This window comes from Oryctolagus cuniculus, chromosome 18 (assembly GCF_051225735.1).
Source record: "Oryctolagus cuniculus isolate XC-2025 breed Fujian yellow rabbit chromosome 18, ASM5122573v1, whole genome shotgun sequence".
Lineage (NCBI taxonomy): Eukaryota > Metazoa > Chordata > Mammalia > Lagomorpha > Leporidae > Oryctolagus > Oryctolagus cuniculus.
The window spans coordinates 29267521-29288946 of NC_142884.1; the positions used below are offsets into that span (position 1 = coordinate 29267521).

General features: G+C 52.7%; 1 protein-coding gene across 7 annotated transcripts in view; it reads right to left on the minus strand.

The window, feature by feature from the left end:
* Positions 1-21426, minus strand: part of ZNF536 (zinc finger protein 536) — a 458035-nt gene that overhangs the window by 314305 nt on the left and 122304 nt on the right. The gene's annotated exons all lie outside the window — the stretch shown is intronic.

Here is a 21426-nt window from a genome sequence, read left to right on the forward strand (position 1 = left end):
GGCTGTCTTGGATCTGGGCCTTGGTGGCCATTCTCAGCCTGATGGATGCTAACCGGATGGAGCCCCCTAGAATGCAGATCAGAGACCCCCACGGCCCCTGAGGAGGAGCCTACAAATACCTGTCCCGAAGGCTGAAGACACAGAGCTGAGGGTCATCAACAAACAGATAGGGCTGAGACAGGCCCTTGGCACTTTCTCAAGGTCAAGTGGTGGGCAAGCAAAGTTGGACACCCGAGGTGTCCAGGGGGAGGGGCCACAGACGCTGCCCCAAATACACATGGAAACACACCCACATGTACTCACCCATCACACACATAGAAAGCTAGTCTGCACACACAAGCATCAAATGCACACTTACACACGGGTGAGACAGTCACACTCGCGTGCACACACCCCTATCTACATACACTCATGGACACACACGTGCTCACCGGGCACCTGCACACGCACATTCTGCTAGCACTCAGACACATGCCTGCCACCAACACTCATGAACACCTACATGGGGTCACCCAAGCCGGGCACACCGAGGCGCACACATCCACCGCCTGGCAACACGCATGCTCTCACCGACAGGCACAAGCCCCGCACACCCACGCACTCCTTCCCTGCCCCCTAACCACACTCCCCACCCACACAGGGCCACGCACTCTCCCGCCCCCCTGGGCCAGGGTGAACTCCCTAACTAGCAGTGCCAGGAGGGCACGGGCACCCTCGGGGCGTGCAGGCTGGAGGCCAGGGAGCTGGGAGGTCCCACGCGGGGCCTGAGCCGCGCTGGGGGCGCCGCAGCCACAGCAGCCTCGGGCGCGCAGGTAGCGGGGAGCCCCCGCGCGCCGGGCCCGCCAGTGATTACTATGCGCCAGCAGCTGTCTCCGGCGCAGGGACGGCGCCTCTAATTGATCTCATTATCTCCCCCTCCGCAAGGTGAAGTGCGGCCGCTCGGCGGGGCCGGGGTGCGGGAGAGCGGGGGCCGGCGGGGCGGCGCGGGGCCCGCGAACGCGGGCGGCGGGCGGCCGTGCGGCCGGGCTCGCGCTGTGAACCATGACTGTGCCAGCAGCCGCGCGGGCCCGGGCAGCGTCTCCGTGACGCATTCCTTTGTTACTCCCCCTGTCTTTGGTAATTATTATTAATGCTATTATGTCCAATTTCCCCTCACCTTCCTCCCTCCAACAGCCGCGCCCGCGCGCCCCGATCTCCGGCGCTTCTGGAACCCACGACAATGATCCTCAATTAACCCCGTGCCAGGGGCTGCCCGTGCGTGAATGGGGCGCTCTTCCGGCTCGCGGGCGGCGGCGGCGGCGCCCAGCCCGGGCCAGGGGCCAGCGGCGTCCCTGGCGCGACCCGCAGGGCTCGCGGCGCGCGCGGCACCGGCTGCGGTGGCCCCGCCGCCCGCCCCCCGCCGCCGCCGCCTCCTCCTCCTCGCTGGGGAGAAGAGAGGGCACAGAAACAGCCCGAGGAGTTGCAGGAGAGGGGGAAATAGGAAACAGTTTGTCGTGTTTTCCTCGGGTTTGTTTTCTTGCCAAAATATCACCCCCTTTGTCTCTGCGCGGGAGAGGCGGCGAGGGCCCATTCTGCGGGCGCCCAGGCGGTGCCAGCGCGCCTGTCTTAAGGGCGGCTTCGGTTCCTTTTCTAGCCTCACCAGATATATTTTTAACATAAAAAACACTATATTTAATTGGTTATGGGTCTCTGTTCTCTTAGCACTACTGGATATCACAGGAAAACACATTACTATAGAGCAATTAGTACAATGGAAGTAAACAACTAAGGCACTATTAAGCTGTGGGTGATTAAATAGTATTACTTTTTATTTTTTCTGGAACTAGACTGAAAGATGGAGGCGATTGCAACCATGCGTTTCCATTAATATTAATATAAAATATAAATAACAGGTGTCTTCCGCTTCTTCTTAAGGTACAATTTATCCCCAGCACTTCAATCTATAAAGAGTTGCTCTTTTATTATTATTTTTTTAAATGAAAAAAAAAAATCTTTCTTTATACACTCCAGGGCAGTATTCTTATCTTCCTGCACCCGGATGTTTAAGCAGAAATAGTATTTAATTGGAGTTATAGAATCAGGCAAAATAATGCCCATACCTATATCACCATAGAAAGAAAAAATAAAGCTTCCATCCAGTTGACGTATATTCCAACGTTGCTATCTTTTTTCCAAGAGCGAATGGGGCATGCTGTGGTCAGCTGACCCCGGCCGGTGGGCTGGGCCGGCCGCCTGCACCTTGCCCAGGCCGGGCCAGCCCCAGCGCCCAGCACAGCCCCAGCGTCTCTCCCTCCGTGTGTGTAGATCATCCTCTGGGTTCTGGCACATCTTTTCCTCGGCATCTGATTAAGTTAACAATGTGCTGCTATTTGCATGCAGATTTGCCGGGGCTTTCTCTCCAGCTGCTCCCTGAGACTTGGTCTTTCTCTGCCTTGTGATAGCACAGCAGTCCCTAAATGCAATCTTTGTCAGGCCCAGGTGTGCTCTCATTGAGAACGCCTTCCTTCCAAGCAATTTTTCTTTCTGTAGCATTTATAAGGCTCTATTATAGTATAGCCACATCTGGAGGAAAATTCTCCTATTAATTATATACTTTTACCACTAGCAAGACAAATTCTGAAAGATACCAACATTTTGGTGGTGGTTGTTCTTGTTTCTTTGACAGGCTGCATTTTATTTTATTTTGTTTTCTTTTTCCAGGCATTTCAATATTTAAAGAGCCATTAACCAAGGGTGTGTGTGTATGTGTGTGTGAGAGAGAGAGAGAGAATTTCTAGGAAGAGAAACAAGAGACCTAAAATCTCAATGTCAGCCCTGTCTCACCCCACAGCGCAGGTGGAGGCTTTGGGGAGACAAGGGCTGAGGCTGGGCATCAGATTCAGGACAATCACCAGGTACCTAGGAAAGAGTTCTATTCCCTTGAAGTTAAAAAAAAATATAAAAGCAACAGCAAGTGCTATTAACCTTTCACCCAGTCTACTCCCAGGTGGGCACCCACATACGTCACCAAATCACCAGATGATTCTGTTCGTCCACAATCAAAAAGCAGAAACCCAAGGAGATCGGCCTGGTGACCCGGGGCCTGTGTTTTCTTTGTGTGCTGGGGGTACTTTTCCAGTCATCCTGCAGGCAGATTCAAAGAAAACTCTGGAACTACAGAGACAAGAAGCTTGGCTCCGAGTCTGAAAGTTGATGTAGACACAGGTGGGTGCGAGTTTGGGGTTCTGCTTGGGTTTGTGTCAAAGCAGGTGGTAGTCTGGGAGGGAGGGAATTCAGCCGAAATGCAGGGAAAGTTTTAGCTTCTAGATGGTCCTGTCTGAACAGAAAATAAATGTAAAGGACTAGACACTACAATTCTTGATCAAAATTTTTTGCAGAGGGATATATACTTTATGAAGATGGTGTGTGTGTGTGTGTGTGCTGGGGAGGCTGCATATTTACACGTGTGCACCCACATACACGTGCACGCACATACAAGCTGAATGGCTTTGAAAAAAGAGCAAATGAAAATAGAATCAGTTTTACTTTGCAAGCCAAACTCTAAGCAGGTAAAAATCCAAGCAAGGTTTTGGCTACTTAACTCCAGCCCCTGTGACAACAGCACAGACACTGTCACCTCCAGACCCAATGGTATGTGTCCCCTGGCATCCCAAAGCCCCCAGGGCCATGTCCCGGCAGTACCAGGGGCGGCACCCAGCCGGCCACCTGTGAGCAGCAAGATCACACAAGAGAGGCCTTTCTGAGCCACAGTTGCTGCGCCCAGCCACTCACTGCCTCTGCTCGGCACTGGTGCCTGTCCCCTGCCCTCAGAATGGCCAATTGTTCCCAGGCTGAGCAGCCAGCGTGCCGGCCTGCAGGCGGAGCTCAGAGAGACCCTGCAGGCGAGGGGCTGTGATGCGCCCGCGCTCCAGCCTCAGTTCCGTCAGCTCTGAAATGGGGAAGTCTCTACCCCAAGGTGGGGTACTGCCAGCAGGAAGCACTGTGGACCACGCTCCGCATCTAAACCATAAAGTGAGCGTCAGGTTTAGTGGTCTTCTCTTCTTCAGCCTCATTCCCGCTAAGCCCTGATGCTGTGGCCCCTCCCTCCAGGAAAACACGAAGCAGATTCTAGTTTCAAGACAACTTGAGGAAGAATCCATGCAGGTAAAAAAAAAATTATATGCATACATGTATACACATACAAATAATGCAGCGAGAACTTTGGGACATTTGACCCTTCTGAGGCCGTGGCCTTTGAAATCCTGTTGTCTCCATCCCAGCCCCCACCCCCAACACCCTCTGCAAAAAAAAAAAAAAAATAGAGCAGAGAGGCAGATGCAGTGATACTGGATTACATCACTGGATAGCATGTGGCATGGAGGGGAGGAAAAAAATCAGAAAAGACAAATGACATTTTGCTGCTATAGTGTGCTATTTTAGTGGTGATGGCTTGACTTTCGGCCCAAACGCATATGCCAATGGCAAGGCTAACTCCAGGGACTCACAAGGCAGAATGTGTGCTCACAGCTGTACTGTACACCAATACAGATTACATGTTTTCAGTGTTGCGGCCACAACAGAATGCTAATTAACATACTGGAGTGATGAGAGCGGCTGCGAGGGCCTCATTGTTCCATTATTTCTTGAAGCCCAGCTGCCTTTGTTTATGTCACTTATCCTCTCGTGCCACAGGTTTTCACTCCAAAAATACTATCCCAATACAACGTTAATATTTAAAAAACAAAGAGGTGGCAGATTGTCATTTTTGTGTCGGTCTCAAACTGCAGAACTGTTAAGCTGTTCTGGTTCGGTATTTAGAAATAATTTAACAGCCATATTCAGACACTGCCTGCATTCTAACATAATGGCTGAATACTTGAACCAAGCAAATGCATAACTATCCTGACATCACTTATGAGATTTAGATTGGTCAGTTAATGGAAGTCTTTACCAGAATCAATACCATAACAGCTTCTTGAAATGAACGTGATTTTTTTACACAGAGTGCTGCAAACAATAACGAGAGAAATATACTACCTTTGTACCCGGCACAAAGAAGCCAAGATGCAAAATTAAGAAGCAATTACATTTTTTGCAAACTCACATTACAGTCGAGTATTAAAAACAAACACTTTCAAAAATATGTACTTATCATTCAATAATTGGAGAGCATTAATACCCCCCGTACCTGATTAATCATTTTTTTACACTTTTTAATAGCTGTTTCACCTACTGGCTACATTATCAGCTTGCTATTAAGTATTGATATTGATGGTTGATGTAATAATGATTAAACAGAAAGCCGTATGTAGAGCTTGTTTTTTGGTGGATATTTTTCTCATAATCCTCATTGAGGAGAATAGTGTGTAGATTAGTTGCTCTCTCCCCGCCCCCCTCGCCTGGATTATGCATCAAAGTGACGCTCTATAAAAGACAGGTGTCTCCCAATAGTGTCCCATCAGCCATCTATACATCCTACAGTAATTTGCAGTCACAGTCAGAGCCCTTGGTCCAAGCTTCAAATGTTCGTGGTGCCCTGCTCACCCCAAAGAACAAAAACACCCTGGAGTTCTATTTGAAATTCCCCTCCCTGTGCCTTTATTGACACCAGGTACAATAGTTGGGCAAACACGTAATACCCCGGCACAGACGCCGTACACCCGGAGCCATAAATTAAGTTAGAAAAGATCTCCCCTCGAAGGTCTGGCCCTCGACTAATCAAAGCCACACTCTGGCCATGGCTGAAGAACATTGAAATCTGTGCAACCGCCAATCGGGCGAGCAAGCCAGAGTTGGCTTTTCACGAGTTGAACTGATATCCTCGGATAAATGGGGAGCTGCTGAAAGTGTCCGTCTTCTGGGAGGCAGTAATGAGGGGATTTAGAGCACTCTGCATCCCAACCTGTGTGCAACCAAGAGGATGCCACAGGTGTGTCACCGCCTGGGATAGCACGCGCCCTCAGCTCTGGCCATCCCCCTACTGTGGACACGGCATAGATTTTTTTTTTTAATTGGATCCAGGAGCTAGCTAAATTACCCAACTGCTTTGTGCTTAAGCCCCCAGCTAGCTTATGTACCCATAATAATAAACTTTCCATAATAGCAGCTCGGGCTATTACGGGGATTTTTTTTTTCTCCTCTTAACCTAAAAGTGGAACCACTTTCGTCTGATTGCAGCGACTGAAGAAACTCCTGAATTGGTTTCCTCCTAAAAAAAAAATTGTTCATGAACGACAGGAGGGACCCAGGTAAATAATTCTCAGTGGTGTGCATTAGTGTGTTCATAAGAGAACCAGCTTATCTTACGGTACCGGGAGAACATCAGACCCTAACTCACCCCCGTTGTCAGGTGTGGGAGAATTTCTCCTCTTCCTTCATGCGTATTTGCCGGGTTGAACAACAGCTGGTTCTGACTGTGGCACTGCACAATCTCACACGGGCCAGTCTAAACAGCTACAGCTCCGGCTTGCCTCTCTGCACGTGTTTCATTGGCAAAAATAAAATAAGAGCCCCGGACTGACATTCTGAATATCAGAAAAGCGCTAAATTTATAAATAAGAGATCAAAATTCTTTGGCGAGCTGCTATAATATCTTCAAACCAAATACCTGGTTCCACCATGTGAACGTATTTTTAACAATCTTAATCCCACTTAAACTTTGCGGAAACTCTATTGAAAATTTAACCTTGTGCTCTTGAAGCTGAAACTGATAAAAGTTAATAGCAACAAGGCAGTGAAACACTAATAAACTCATTAAAGAGCACATAAATGGGATGTCTGCGTGGCTGCCACACGGCACGCAGAGGCGGCTGCTTCCGCGCAGAGCAGAGGCAGGCAAGGTAGCGCTGGCGTCTGCGTGGACAGTTGGAGGAGAAGGATTCACTAACACTTCGCAGCCAGTCGGCTAAATTTACTTCATTTAGAAATTTCAGATGCTAATTATAGGTGGGCTGCAGACAAGTCGGTGTGGAAGAAGGAGTTTTCCCAAGACCTGGGGGAGGGCACCTCTGAGTCCTCCCAGGCTGTTCCCTGTGCCAGTCCTTTACCAGGAAAGGGGCACTGTTGGGGACCCAGCCCTAGCCAGGCCCCGCTCCTTGGACCCCTACTGGCTTCTCCCCTGCAGATCCACAGAATCTGCCCCAGACTGGGGGGGGGGGGGGGGGGCAGCCACCAGGGTTTGCCGAGTTCCAAGGACACCCATGTTCGGTTTGGCTCACATGGCAATTTCAGGAAAATATGTCCCGACTGTCACCTGGTTCAGTCCAATGTGAAAATCCAGATGCATGTTCTTGCTTGAAAATTCCAAAGCTCTCGCTACAACTGTGCCCACCTTCCCATAAACAACCACTAGAGCGAGTTCTCCCAAGTAGTCACAGCCTCATTCACTGTTGCGCACACTCCAGTTCTGGCAAGGACTGGCGTTGGGGAGATGCATCAGAGAGAAGCCACACCAAAGAGAAGCTGGGGAGTGGACGGGAAAGGACCTACCGCTGTGTTCCAGCTCCCACCACACCCAGCCAGCCAGCACGTGGCTGCCTGACAGAGCCGGTTCTGCCCCCCACACCACCACCAAGTCCCGTCTTGGAGAAGGGGAGGAAATACGCGCCCCCTCCCGGCCATCACAAGAAGGAATCTGTGCATCCCCGAGGGACAGGAGGAGGAGGAGGAGGAAGAGGCCAGGTCCCAGTCTAGGTCAGTGGACCAGGCAGGAAGCTCAGACAACCAGGGACAAGGCACATGGTGGACATCGCCAGGCCACAGGCTGCTCGGAGACTTCACCGGGCTTGGAGATCACTGCCCTTGGGCTGGGAGAGCAGACGTCAAAGCCGAGCCAGGGGCACAGGAAGAAAGAAGGGCAGGAAGGAGGGAGAGTTAGCAAGATCACCAGGACAGGGGCCAGGATTGGCTCAGCCTTGGTCTGTTCCAGACTCTGACCGCTCCCTGGGCAGCACCATCAGCGCTTCCAGCCTGGGGTGCAGGCTCCACCCAGACCCCCTGAATCCAAAGCACATGGAAGACAGTCATCTGTCTACAGGGTAGAGCAAGCTCAATGGACCACTCCAGGTTGCCCATGGCTTTGCCACGTGTGGGGAGCCAAGTGTGCTGTGTGCATGTCTGAACTGCAAAGGAGTCCCAGGACCAACAGTGCATTTCCAGCCACCTCCACGGTGCTCTTTTATCTTCAGTAAATATGGCTTCAGAAGTCACCCGATGTGTAAATAACATGATACTATTTTATATCCCCTGAGTTAGAGCCTTGCCTGAGACACTTCATTTGGAAAGGAACCTGGCCCTCAAGATGAAAACAAAATAGCAGGTATGTCACTGTGTGCTCCCCCTCAGTCCTCCAGCCCTGCAGGGGGCAGCAGAGAGCACCTTCCACAAGTCCCCAGCAGAAGGCCCTGCATACAGGGCCTTCCAAACTGGTTTAGATGCAAACAGGGCTGTAGCTCCTACGAAGTGAGGAGTAGAAAGCAGGAAGCAAAATAAAGTTTATTCTTTTTTATTTATTCCAAACTTGTCCAGCCTGCTCCTGCCTCGGGGCCATGTCCAGGTGCGGCCCCGCCTCTCTCCCTTTCAGCTCCCTGTCTCAGTACCCAGGGTGGCATTCATCCCTGCTAGTTGCTCTCCGGGGGCTTTGTCTGTTTGTCTTCTGTCTCTCTTCCCCTACAATGTCAGCCACATGAGGACAGGCACTATGCCACTTTGTTTGGTGTTATATTCCCAGAGTCCCAAATGGTGTCTGGCTCATCAGGCAGGGTGAGCGAGGGGGAGGGAAGGAGGGAAAATCAACACCAAGGAGATGGACTGATGATAAGGGCACTTCCAAACCTTCATGGAAAATGGAATTAAAAGTTCAGGGCAGGTGTTTGGCATAGCAGTTAAGTGCCAGTTGGGACCATGGCACCTCACATCAGAGAGCCTGGGACGGAGTCCCCAGCTCCAATGCAGATCTCCCAGCTCCCTGATAATGCATGCCCTAGGAGACAGCTCAAGTACTTGGGTCCCTACCACCCACATTCATGAGTTCCCAGGCTAGCCCAGCCGGCTACTGTACAGGCATTTGGGAAATGAACCAGCAGGTGGGACTGCTCTCTCTCTCTCTCTCTCATCTTGCTCTTTTAAATAAAATACTTTAAAAAAAAGTCAATCTGGGGCTGCCTCTGTGGCATAGTGAGTTACTGAGTTAAGCCACTGCTTGCAATGCCAGTATCCCATGTTAGAGTGCCAGTTACAGTCCTGGCTGCCCTGCTTCTGATCCAGTCCCTGCTAATGGGCCTAGTTCAGCAGCAGCAGATGACCCAAGCACTTGGACCCAGCTACCCACATGGGAGGTCTGGATGGAGTTCCAGGCCCATCCCCAGCTATGGTTGTTTTAGCCACTTTTGGAGTGAACCAGCAGATGTAAGATCTCTCTCTCTCTCTCTCTCTCTCTTTATCTCTCTATCTCTCTCTCTCCCTCCCTCCCTCCCCCACTCTTCCACTCTCTCTCCCTCTCTGTCTTGGTCACTCTGCCTTTCAAATAAACAAATGAATCTCCAAAAACTAAATAAGTTAATCAAAAAGACAAGATGATTTTTGTGAAAAATTTTGAAAGTCATGTGTAGTTTTTTTGTAGTACATATTTTCCATGAATGTTTTGAAGACCCATAGACGATAGGTAGCTCAATCTATAGATATATAGGTCTGCATGTAAATAGATTATGAATAGTATACAGATCCAAGATAGGTAGGTAGATAGATAAGTGAAGATAAACGGTAGATGACGGATAGTAGAGATAGATGATAGAATACAGAAATAGATAGATGATCGACTATATAGATGATAGAAGAAAAAGATGATAGAATATAGAGACAGATAGTAGAAGATATAGATAGGTGGATAGATAGAATATAGAGATAGATGATAGAATATAGCTATAGATGATGGAAGATAGAGATGATGGATGCTATTAGATAGATATAGATGTAGGTGGATAGATAGTAGATGAATAGATAGACCCCAAAGAATGACGGAAGAAGACAGACCCAGTGCTGACCCAATGGGGCAGAGCAAGAAGGCTCCCGTCTAGGAGGGAAACAGAGCACCGCTGGGCAGGGTCAGCTGGGATCAGAGCGGCGCATGCTCACAAGGCACTCACGGCTTCTCGGGGCAGAGTGGAAACAGAGGAGACCTTGCTGTGCACGCGGGGCTGCGCGGGGCCTGCTCCGGGGGAGGGTCAGGGAGGGGCTGGACACAAGGGCTGCCTACGGGACCACATCGTGCGCCCGAGGGCTGCACACGGACCTCTCACGTGATCCACAGAAAAGCTCCTTCAAAAAACGAATGCTTAAATGACTATTTAAATCATTTGATGCTTCCTATGAAACGTACGTAGCTGGCGCATCAAACCAGAGGTCTTGCAGATACCTTTTAAGGCAATGGCAATTATAATATGTAATTAAAAGACGTGGGTGTACTTTACACAAACCTCGAGAGCAGGAGCAGGTGGAGTGGACGTGGTGAACCTGCAGAAGGAGGTGTAAGAATAAGCGCCGTTGTCCGCAGGCAGAAGAGACCTCCGCCCCCGTCCCAGACACCGGAAGAGCCTGGGACCTGTTTTGCTGCGCTGATCTGGTCCTCGGCCAGGCTCTCAGCAGCAGGTGCAGGCTGATGGCCTTGCCCTGAATTTGGGAGGTATGTCCAAGCACACCCTGGGCATGCCCACTCCTCTCTGCCAAAGCAGGAAACGCTGCAGAAAGCCCCTCGAGGGCTGAGGGGGGCAGTGCGGCACAGTGGGTTAAGCCGCTGCTCTTACCATACCGGAGCACCAAGGCCCAGCTCCTCAGCCTCCTGTCCAGCTTCCTGCTGGTGCACCCAGGAGACAGCACATGGTGGCCACAGTCCTCAGACTCCTGCCACCCTCCTGGGAGCCACGGAGGGAGTTCCTGATTCCTAGCTTCAGCCTGGCCCAGCCTTGGCTGTTGTGGGAATTTGGGGGGTGTGAACCAGCGGATGGAAGACCTCTATTTTTGTGTCTCTCTCGTCCTCTGTTACTCTGCCTTTCAAACAAACAAATAAATAATTTTTTCAAAAAGAATGAACTGCACAGCCTGAATCTGCCTCTTCCACAAGTGCCAGCCAGTGCTGTCCTTCTAAAGGAGAGGAGAAGGAGCCAGAGGAAGGGAGGGAGGCAGAGGAGGAAAGAGTATCTGAAGACCAAATGCTGGTCAAAGTCCTTATCAGGAAGAAAAATTTTAAAATGCATGAACTCTATTTATACCCTGAATAAACAAGATAATTACGCGTCCGTTTCATAAGTTGTGCCTTGATTTCAGATCACCAGTGACCGTGACTGTTTGGATTTCCTATAAGTATGTTTAAAAGCCACGAGCCCCGACCCTCTGGCCAGGAAGCTAAGCTTAGTCAACACTTTCACACTGTGATCAGGGCGTGGGGCAGAGAGTTGAATGCATTTTCCTTAGGGGACTGAAGTCTATGGGGACAAACTGATGACTCGAATTGTTAATGTTGTTCTTGCCTTCTCTTGACATTGACATAAAACACACCCAAAATGCATCCTTTGTATATGGACAGAAAGAAACACCGGTACAACCCTGAGAGATACAAAGTTTCTAAAGAGCAATCCCCTTGTATGATTTCAAAGGCCGCAGAGTGAGGTCAGACTCCCACCTGGGCTGGGACCCCCTAACCCCTAACCCTGCTTTTCCTGTCTCCTCCTGCGGTTGCTGGGAGTCCCAAAAAAAGAGACAGACAGCACCAAACTCCACCACAAGCTCATGGGTTCAGCCTCCTTCTCCCTTTCCTACTTTCCCTGTCTCAAGTCGGCAAAGGGTCTTCAGGTACCCAGTTCTCAGATGCACCACGACTAAAGGGATATCCTGCCTGCGCACGCACCATCTCTCATCATCAGGCTCCAGCCCACACCTCCACTCGGTCTGCTCTCATGCATCTCTCCACCCTAAGTCCTGCAAAATGGAGCCACTCATCAACCCCAGCACACCGATCCCGTCCCCAGCATTGCCAGCCACCCTGTAAGGGCCTCTACCTGGCATGGCCACCTCTACTGCCCCTCCGCCAGCTGCAGATGCACCTGGCACGTCCCTGGCTTACACAGTGACTTCCCTCTGGCCTCCCCTCAACCTCTGTTCTCCTCTCAACCTCTGTTTATGAAAATCATCCTGTTTCCCCAAGATCTAGCTCCTCCTCAAACGATGAGGAGTCTTTAGAATGCTCTAGGAAAATGCATATGGTGAGAAAACCATGCATGGAGTTCAAAATTGGATTTGCACCAAAAGAAACAAATCTTTCCAGTCCACCGTTCCATGAACTTTTTTTAAAAAAAGATTTATTTATTTGAAAGTCAGAGTTACACAGAGAGAGGAGAAGTAGAGAGAGAGAGAGAGAGAGAGAGAGAGAGAGAGAGAAAGTCTTCCATCTACTGGTTCACTCCCCAAATGACTGCGATGGCCGGAGCTGAGCTGATCCGAAACCAGGAGCCAGGAGTTTCATCCAGGTCTCCCACGTGGGTGCAGGGGCCCAAGGACTTGGGCCATCTTCTACTGCTTTCCCAGGCCGTAGGAGAGAACCAGATCAGAGTGGAGCAGCCGGGTCTCAAACCAGTGCCCATATGTGATGCCAGCGCTTCAGGCCAGGGCTTTAACCTGCTGCATCACAGTGCCGCCCCTCCATGAACTTTCTGAAGCACCCTCACAGTCAGGTTTGCTTTTCTTTAATGATCATACAGTGCTGGGCACGAAATGAGCACCTGGCCATTGTTGGCATCTTTATTATTAATTAGCATCTTATTCTCATTGCTCTATGAACTGATCTCTCACTCTCGCCTTTGAATTCATGGCCTTGTGCTTAGTCTCTGGGGTGGTGCCGGCTGTGTCCTACTTTGTGACCTGGCTTTCTGTGCTACCTTCTCCCTCTCTGCATTTGGATACCCTTCCTTGTCAGGATGCCACCAGCCACAGTAGCGGTATTCTCTCTGCATTTCGGTCACCTCCAATGGTAGCAGAGAAGTGGCTGCCTTCCTGCCTGACAGGCAGCACCCTATTAGGCCTGGGTGTAGCTGCGTCCTCAGGCGTAGGCCTTGGGGCCATGCTAATTTACAGCACTGGGCCCCGCGCTGTGGTGTAGCAGGTAAAGCTGCTGCCTGCAATGCCGGCATCCCATATGGGCACTGGTTCCAGTCCTGGCTGCTCCACTTCCGATCCAGCTCTCTGTAATGGCCTGGAAAAGTAGTAGAAGATGGCCCAAGTCCTTGGGTCCCTGTACCCTTGTGGGAGACCTAGAAGAAGCTCCCGGATCCTGGCTTTGGACTGGCACAGCTCTGGCTATTGTGGCCAGCTGGGGAGTGAACCAGTGGATGGAAAACCCCTCTCTCTCTCTCTCTCTGCCTCTGGCTCTCTGTAACTCTGCTTTTCAAATAAATAATTAAATCTTAAAAAAAAAATGTACAGCCCTGGATACAGGCTGCCCCCTGGAGAAACTCACAGGGAGTCGAAGCAGCAGAGCCACTGAGGATCTTCCAGGACTGACTCCTACTTGAACACACACAGGCTCCCACACACATCTGGGTTATGAGGCCTCCAGACAAGTGGGGAGCAGGACGGGAAACCTGCGTCCCTTCCACCCATCAGCCGAGAATCCCAGGGGCTCCCTCCAACTCGCCAAGTAATACCGACATGGAGATTGACTTCATAAAGCCCAAGTCAAAGTCTTCACTCCATTTCAAGCCTCAGTCTCTCTCCCAACAGGAACCAGCGCTGTACGGAGGAGGTGGAGGGGATAAAGGCATGATATGGCCCTGCTGGAGGGAAACCTCCAATTTCAGCTGCCCTCCTACAAGCAGGAGAGAACCGGGGCCCTGGGCTACCTGGGTGTGCTCTTCTCTGTGACACTGGAGCCTTTCAGCCCAAATTCACCAAGCAAGGCCCAATGTGAGAATCATCCCAGCCAGGAAGAATCAACATCACTCCCAAGGACACTGCAGGACACCTCTCTCCCTCTCTCTCTCTCCCTCTCTCCCTCTCTCTCTCTCCCTCTCTCACTCTCTCCACTCTCTCTCACACACACACACACACATGTGTGCATCCGGAAAAACCTGAAATCACAAGGTACTACTTCTTCCATCTTTCCTGCCCCCACCTGGCCCACTTCCTTGTACATAGGAGCAGCTGGGCCATGAAGGAGAAGCTGAGTTGTCTGTCTGCGTGTGGCCAACGCGCATCGCTGTACACACAGATCCTCTCTCAGTGCACAGTTGGAAGGCACCACTTTGGACCCACTTTACTTTTGTGCTCATGATCCTCCTTTTTTACCTGATGCTGCACATCTCCAAAACCAAGGCAATCATTCCCACATAAACCAGCGGCAGCGCCAAACCGCCTAAGTAGACCCTCGCGCCGGCCTTTGTTGCCCCCTTCAGAAGAAGCAAAGAGAAACGGAGAAAAAAGTCCACTCAAGGCTGGTTCTTCCGTTTCCCCAGTGTGCAGGTGCAGAGAAGCACCAGGGTTCTGGAAGGGGCAGGCTTGGCAAGGGGACCCCCGCCCAGTGGATGAGACATCTTGGGAGAGGCTGGGGGAAGACAGACATGCCTGGCCCACATGGGACCTCGCCCTGGGGCCTGGGCCCAAGCACAGTGGCTGGACAAGGGCTGCACTGTGGAGATGGAGCCAGCCAAAATTGGAGCCCTCTCGCCTCCATGCTGTCCAAGCTTGGGCTTCCCTTGCCAAGTCTTCCCCAAGAGGCCTGGGCTGAGCTGCTCACCCCCAGCAGGCTGCCTTTCCGAGGTGCTGCAAAGCTGCTGTCCCCCGAGCTCACGGGGAAGCCACCCACCTCTGTCCCCAGAACGGGCACATCTCTGCCCCAGGCTCAGTCACAAGGTGGCAAACGTCCAGCCCATGGGCTGGAAGAAGCCCGAGGGATCCGATCTGGCCGTGCCGAAGCCACCACAGGCAAGACTCCAAATTCAGGACCTCTAGGACAGGCTGATTTTTAAGCTGATAATTTTGTGTGGCCCGCGAGTGGCATAACTATATCCAAATGGCCCTTGGCAGACACAAAGGTTCCCAGGCCTTCTCTCGAAGAATAGGGACATGACACTGCCAGCTCACAGACTTGGGGGTTCCAGGCCGTCGTTCGAGCTGAGGTCCAAGCTGACCCCTCCCTGCACCTTCCTGAGCTGCCCACAGCCCACCATGGTGGAGGGCAGTGACTTGCATGGAAGGGTTGACAGGAGGGAGGTATTGGCCGAGAGGGGCCTCTTTTTTTACTTGGTGGTGTCCATTTGCAAAGCTGACCTAATGCGCGGCCTCCCAGCTCTAAACCTCTGAAGAGCCACGGGGGACACAAGAGCCTTTGTCCAGGGCAGACAAAGGCAAAGTCATGGCGAAGTGGGTGCCCAAAGTCACGCACGGGATGCCTGCCCCGCCTGTGTGGGTGCCCACGGGGATGGATTTGGAGAAGGACCCCCACCGCAGCCCTGTTGCCTGCTGGGGGCTCTGTGGACGACCCCGGGGTCATCTGGACTCCAGCAGGCCTCTCCACAAGGCTCTCACCCTCTGGCCAAAAGCCCCCCCCCACCAAAGTTCTCCCACTTATCACGTGGTTGCAAGAGCAGCAAGCGCCATTGTCAGCACCACAAACCCATCACGCACCATTAAAGGGAGAGATGGTGATGACACGGAGCTCTTGATTTGCAGAAATTAGAGAGGGCCAAGAGAAAAAAAGAAAAAGGAAGAACAGAACAAAAGAAAAAGAAGGAGCAGGAGGGGGAAACTCAGAAGCCAAGCAGGAACAGCCGCCCCAGGATCCAGGGGCAAGGAACCGGCAAGCCAGACCCTTGGGGGAAGGAGTCCTCCCCGCCGCCGGCCGGTGGCAAGAAGGGTTAAATTTATGTTCCATTACAAGGCCCCTTTTTTTTTTTTTGGTTTCATCTTCTCAGTAAAACACATAACTTAAAATGAAATCAAATATTAAAAATGACAGACTATATAAGTGCTGTGAGTAACTTCAGGTCACGGAGGGAGGGAAAAGCCGGCAAGTTGTCAGGCGCTATCTGTCAGAGTGAATTAGAAACAATCAACAGAGACTGAAAGGGAAGGTGATTGTTATTAAGCAGCGGGGCTGTGAGCAGGCTACCCAGATGTGGTCATGCATATAAAGGACAGGAAGCAGCAGTTTAATTCAGGAAGCCCTGGCGAACAGGGCAGCCGAGAGGAGAAAAGTCCTTTGTCGCTAATAAGCTGGAAGTTACTTTGATAACAGCAGGGTTAGATTCGAGAATAAAACACATTTCTTTCACTACCACACACCATTAATATCGCAGAAATGTGGTCGGAAGAAATGCCTGGCGCAGACCGGGATTAGCCTGTGGCCATCCCCACAGCGGCAGCCCGGAGACCCAGCCCCCTGGCTGTCCCCAACTCTGCGAGCGCCTCTCCTACGTGGCAGGGCCACGCCGCCATCCGACAGGCTGTCACCTGCTAGAAATGTCGTCTGACCAAAAAAAGGGACTGCGGGTGGTGCTTGGTTACTTTGCGGGGTCGGGCCCTCCCATCCCCGTGGCCTGTGGGGAGAGGGAAACGGCTTCCATCTAATGAAGTCCACGGATGCCGCGACGAAAAACAATTTTATATGCAGACAAGGCCCGATTTCGTACGAAATTACTTATGCAGGCGTTCTGCAATTATCCTGTGATACTTTCAGGCAACAGTCTGACAGCAGTTGTGCAAACAATAAAGGGATTACAGAAATAAAAACAAATAATATTACACACACAAAAACTCCACGTTGCATGTGGACCGGATGAAGTCACCGCATGGAAACCAACAGCATCAGGCAAGAAGTGAAACCCACCCGGGAGCCAGCCGCCGTCCCAAGCACTTAGGCAAGAAAACACTCAGCCGCTCCTCGCAGGGGCTGCCTGCGCTCCAGCCTGGAGATGCTGTGGCACCTGCTCACCTTTCTGACCCTCTGGGCCCCCATCCCCGGGAAGCTGAGGCCAGGGGGCCTCTTGGGTGAGATACAGCAGCCAGGGGGCAGGAGCAGGACTGGTGTTTGAGGGTGAGCAGCCTCAACCCTTCCTCTCCCACCCCAGGGGCTCTCTCATGGGACAGGAGGCACCTCGTCCACCTGCCTCGCCCTCGTCTGATAACAACCAGGAGGAAGCTCCTAGTCAGCCTATGGAGAGTGGAGATTGCCCCTTCCCAAATACTACAGAGAAAATCAGACAGGCAACCGCAAGCGAGCCCCAAGTCAGGACACAGGAGTCTCCTCCGGCCTCAGCTCCTCTCCACGCTGGACACCCTGGAATTCGGGAGCTGGGGAGACAGATGCGAAGGAGGAAGCCAGAGGCCCACGGAGCAGCATCCTGACTGCCTTCCCATGACAGGGGGCTTCCTGGCCCCCGCCCTGCCCCGGGACACTCACACTCAGCAGCGAGGCCCAGGGCCTGCCACTGTTCCCTTCCCTCTGCGCTGTACCTGCTACAGAGCTGGCCTGTCCCGCAAGCAACTCAGGGCAGCACTGGGCGCCCAGCACGAGGGCCGAGGGCAAGAACCACAAAGTGCAGGCCACAGATACACCATGGTTTGCAGAAAGTATGAAAGTTAGTTGCATTAAAGAACAACAATAAAACACCAGACTTTTTTTTTTTTTTGGACTTGTCTTTTAAAATGCTGCAAACCCTGGATGCACTCTGCCCATGCCCCACCCGCCAGCAGCCGGAAGTGATGGGAGCTGAGTGGGGTCACCCCTTTCTCTGGGGTCATCTCCCCCAGTCTGCTCTGCACCCCCAGCCTCGTGCACCTGGACCCTGAATTTGGGCTCATGACACCTGTACGAGAGGGCTGGGAGCTGTCCAGGATGCACAGTGACAGGCCGGGTCACAGCTGCCTGGTGTCATGCCCCAGGAGCACACTCTGGGTGGCCCATTATGGCTAGGTGAGAACTGGGCCACTCACAAACAGGTGGGCTCACTCTGTGACCCTGGGCGAGTGCCTTGACCTCTCTGGACCTCATTCACCTGAAAACAGAAAAGGAGGTGCCTTTGATGACAGACGTCTCTGCTAACCCCAGGGATCTGGCAGCCTGTGAATTCCTGCCCCTGCACTGCCCCGGGGAAAGGGGCCTACGACCACCAAGCCTCTTTAAAACTCTCAGGCGGATAGTCACTGGATACCTGCCATGGTTCAGTTTGCTCCATGGTGAGTGGGAGACATGTGCACCCCGTAGGGACTGCTGTCTCCTCCCTGCCTCCGTGCACAGGCTGGCACCGTGCACCTGCCACTCAGCCCAGGCACCTGCAGCTGGGAGCACAGGCTTGGCTGCTCCCAGGGCAGGGCCTCCAGGGCCCCCCATACTCACACAGCCCACGGACTCTGACTCCCAGCTTTGCACAAGCCTGTCCTGGAAATCAACGACCAGGAAGTAGCAACCCACCCAGAGCCAGTCCAGGCCACTAGAATCCCACCTCCGGGAGCATCTCCACCCCTGAGAGGGAGTTTCTCAGACACCGCCTCTGGCTGAAAGCCACAGAAAGGTGAAAGAAAGTCGATGCTACTCGCTGTGGCCCCAGTGGCCTCCTGCTCCAGGCCCTCCAACCCACTCACCTTCCCTGAGCTCACTGTGCTCTGCTCTATCCTGAAAATACGCCAGCTTCCTCCCCACCACAGGGCCTTTGCACTGGCTGTGCCCTCTGCCAGGAACATCACCCAGCTGGCTCCGCCACTGCCCCTTCCTCAGGGGGCCGCCCCCAACCATCACCCCCTCCCAGGTACAGATACCCCGCCTCCCCTTTGCCTCCCATCCCCTTGCATTTTCTCACAGTATTTATCCCAACTCACTAAGCGCTCACCTTGTTCACTGCTTCCCCCACCCTCAAGCCCTCCTTGAAGGCGAGGATTTTGGCTGTCTTGGCCAGTGCTGGACCTGGTGCTGCTCAATAGCTAAAGAATCAGGCTTCAAAATCAGGAGGAGCCACGCTCAAACCCTGGCCTTAACCATGTGTGGACCCCCTGTGTGAGCAGAAACTGGGCACACACGTTCTCGGCTCTCACCTTCCACATCTCAGCAATGGAACTGCTAACGGCATCCACCTGCCACGCACTCATGGGCGTGAATTGAGACAATCCCAAGGCACGCTTAGACTGGAACAGGCTTCGCTCTCCCTTCTCTCTGGTGCTGAAAGTGCCTCTGTGCCTTTCTCCCAGGGAAGCAGTGAGTAGCCAGTCCTCCCGTCCCTCCTCATTCAGCAGCTACGCCTCCAGGAGCCCGCGGAGCCCCCGGGGATGATGGGACAGGATGCAGAGCTCCTCCCACACATGCATGCAGGGTGCATCACCGGTGCCACAGAGAATTGCAACCGTGCACTCCGCTCTGCCCTCCTGAGCTCCCACCCCTGCAGCACTGAGCTAAGGTGACGACTGCGGTGGCAAGGCTGCCGGCCCCCCCATGCAGGCACCAGGACATCAACCCTGCCTGGGGACAGCCAGGGCCACGGCAAGACTGGCACCCAAAGCAGAGAGCACACAACGCTCCCCAAATCCCGCAGGTGTCTTCAGATGGGAGGAAGGGCAATGCTCCCTCCCAATGTCCCTGGGCCTCACGGCAGGAACCGGGGTCTTTCTGGAGGAGAAAGTCACAGGCGGGACAGCACCTGCCTCTTGAGGTTGGGCGGGGCACCCCCTGGACAGCCACATGCAGAGGCTGTCTCTCATGTGTGTGGGGGGCAGTGACCAGTGGGGCCCCCTCCAGTCTCCATGGGTGATAAGATGTTGTCCCAAGATGCACCTGTGCGTGGGAGCTTGAAAAATTCATGGATCAGGTACATGACAAAATCACAACTTTTAATTTCATTTTCCACAAACTTTCTGACGTAGCCTCATTCACAATGCAGATAAGGTTACGGGTGCTTTTCAAGGACTTGGGGGGACACCTGATGGGGAGGGCTGGGAGCAGTACACAGATGTTGCCTAGTGGTTAACACCAGTAACTAGCAGGTAACACCAGTTTGTACATTCACACGCCACACCGAAGTGCCTGGGCTCCAGACCTGGCTATGGGTCCCACTTCCAGCTTCCTGCTAATGTACACCCTAGGAAGCAGCAGGTGATGGCTCAAATAGTTGGGTCCCAGCCATGCACGTGGGAGACCTGGATCAAATTCTTGGCTTCTGGCTTTGGCCCAACCCTGGCTGTTGCAGGCATCTGGGGAGTGAACCAAAGATGCTCTCTCTCTCTCTTTGTGTGTGTGTGTGTGTGTGTGTATGCACATGTGTGCACGCCTCCCAAATCCTAATAATAAAAGAGTCCCCAGCAGCAAGTAACTCTGGAAGTCCAGAATTGCCCCCTGGGGTTGAGGAGCCCCCTCTCAGCCCATCCTCAAGGCGACCTGGGGACGGGAGCTGTGTGCTGGGGAAAGTCAGGGAGAGGCTGGGAGGAAGGCACTCACCGGCTCTCTGTTTGTAAGACCGCTCTTGGTCTCAGGGCTACAGAATTTGCTCTTGGATATAATGTTCCCACCCTACTTCCAGTTCGCATGACCCCACAACTAATCGAAAATGTACATTTTCCACCCAAAAAATCCCCCTGCTGTCTCATGGCCAATCCCCCAAACACCCATAATTTTTATCTTCCGTGAGAACTCAGGGTTTGCCAAGGTGATTAACCCTTTAAAATGTGTGCCTTGGTGGCAGCAAACCTGGTGAGACTAGACCCGTTATCCGGTCTGTGAGCCCAGGAAGCTCTCCTCCCACTCCTCTCCACCTGGCCAGGCACCTGGCCAGGCAGCGCATCCTTCTCTTCCCTTCCCAGGCCAGCAGACATCAAGAAAAACATCCGGCATCCTTGCCGGGCCTCTTCCACCTCGAGAGGCTCAGTGAGGAATGTTCCAGAACAAGCAGGTGCACTCAGTCCCCCCCACCCCCACCCCCGGGGACAGCCAGTGTCTCACCCAGGTCCCCTCCGCGAGGCCCTGGTGGGTGACATGAAGTGGGCCTGCAGAAGCCGTGAGCATCCACACGGCAGTCTGGAGCATCAACGTCACAGCTAAATGTTGTAAGAATCCTGACTCCCCCATCTGTGTTTTGCCTCCCAAGAGGGAAAATAGTCTTCACAGACATTCCCTTATCTGGCAGGCAAATTCTAAACCTTACTGGCAACCGCAGGCTTGTTTTCCCAACCAAACAGCTCTGGAACCAAAAATTGCTCCCGCCTGTGATACGATGAGGAAGCAACTAGCCAGCCTGCTCAGACCGGAAGCCCAGGCTCTAGGGATCAGGCCTGGGGGCTGCCACTCTCACCCGAGGGGACCCAGGGCTCCGCCAAGTCACCGGCACCAGGACAGGCCGTGCGTGCACGCGCGCGCTCCTGTGCAAGACAGAAGCTACAACTGCTGGTGTTGGATGCTCCTTTTTCTTAGCACGAAATACACCC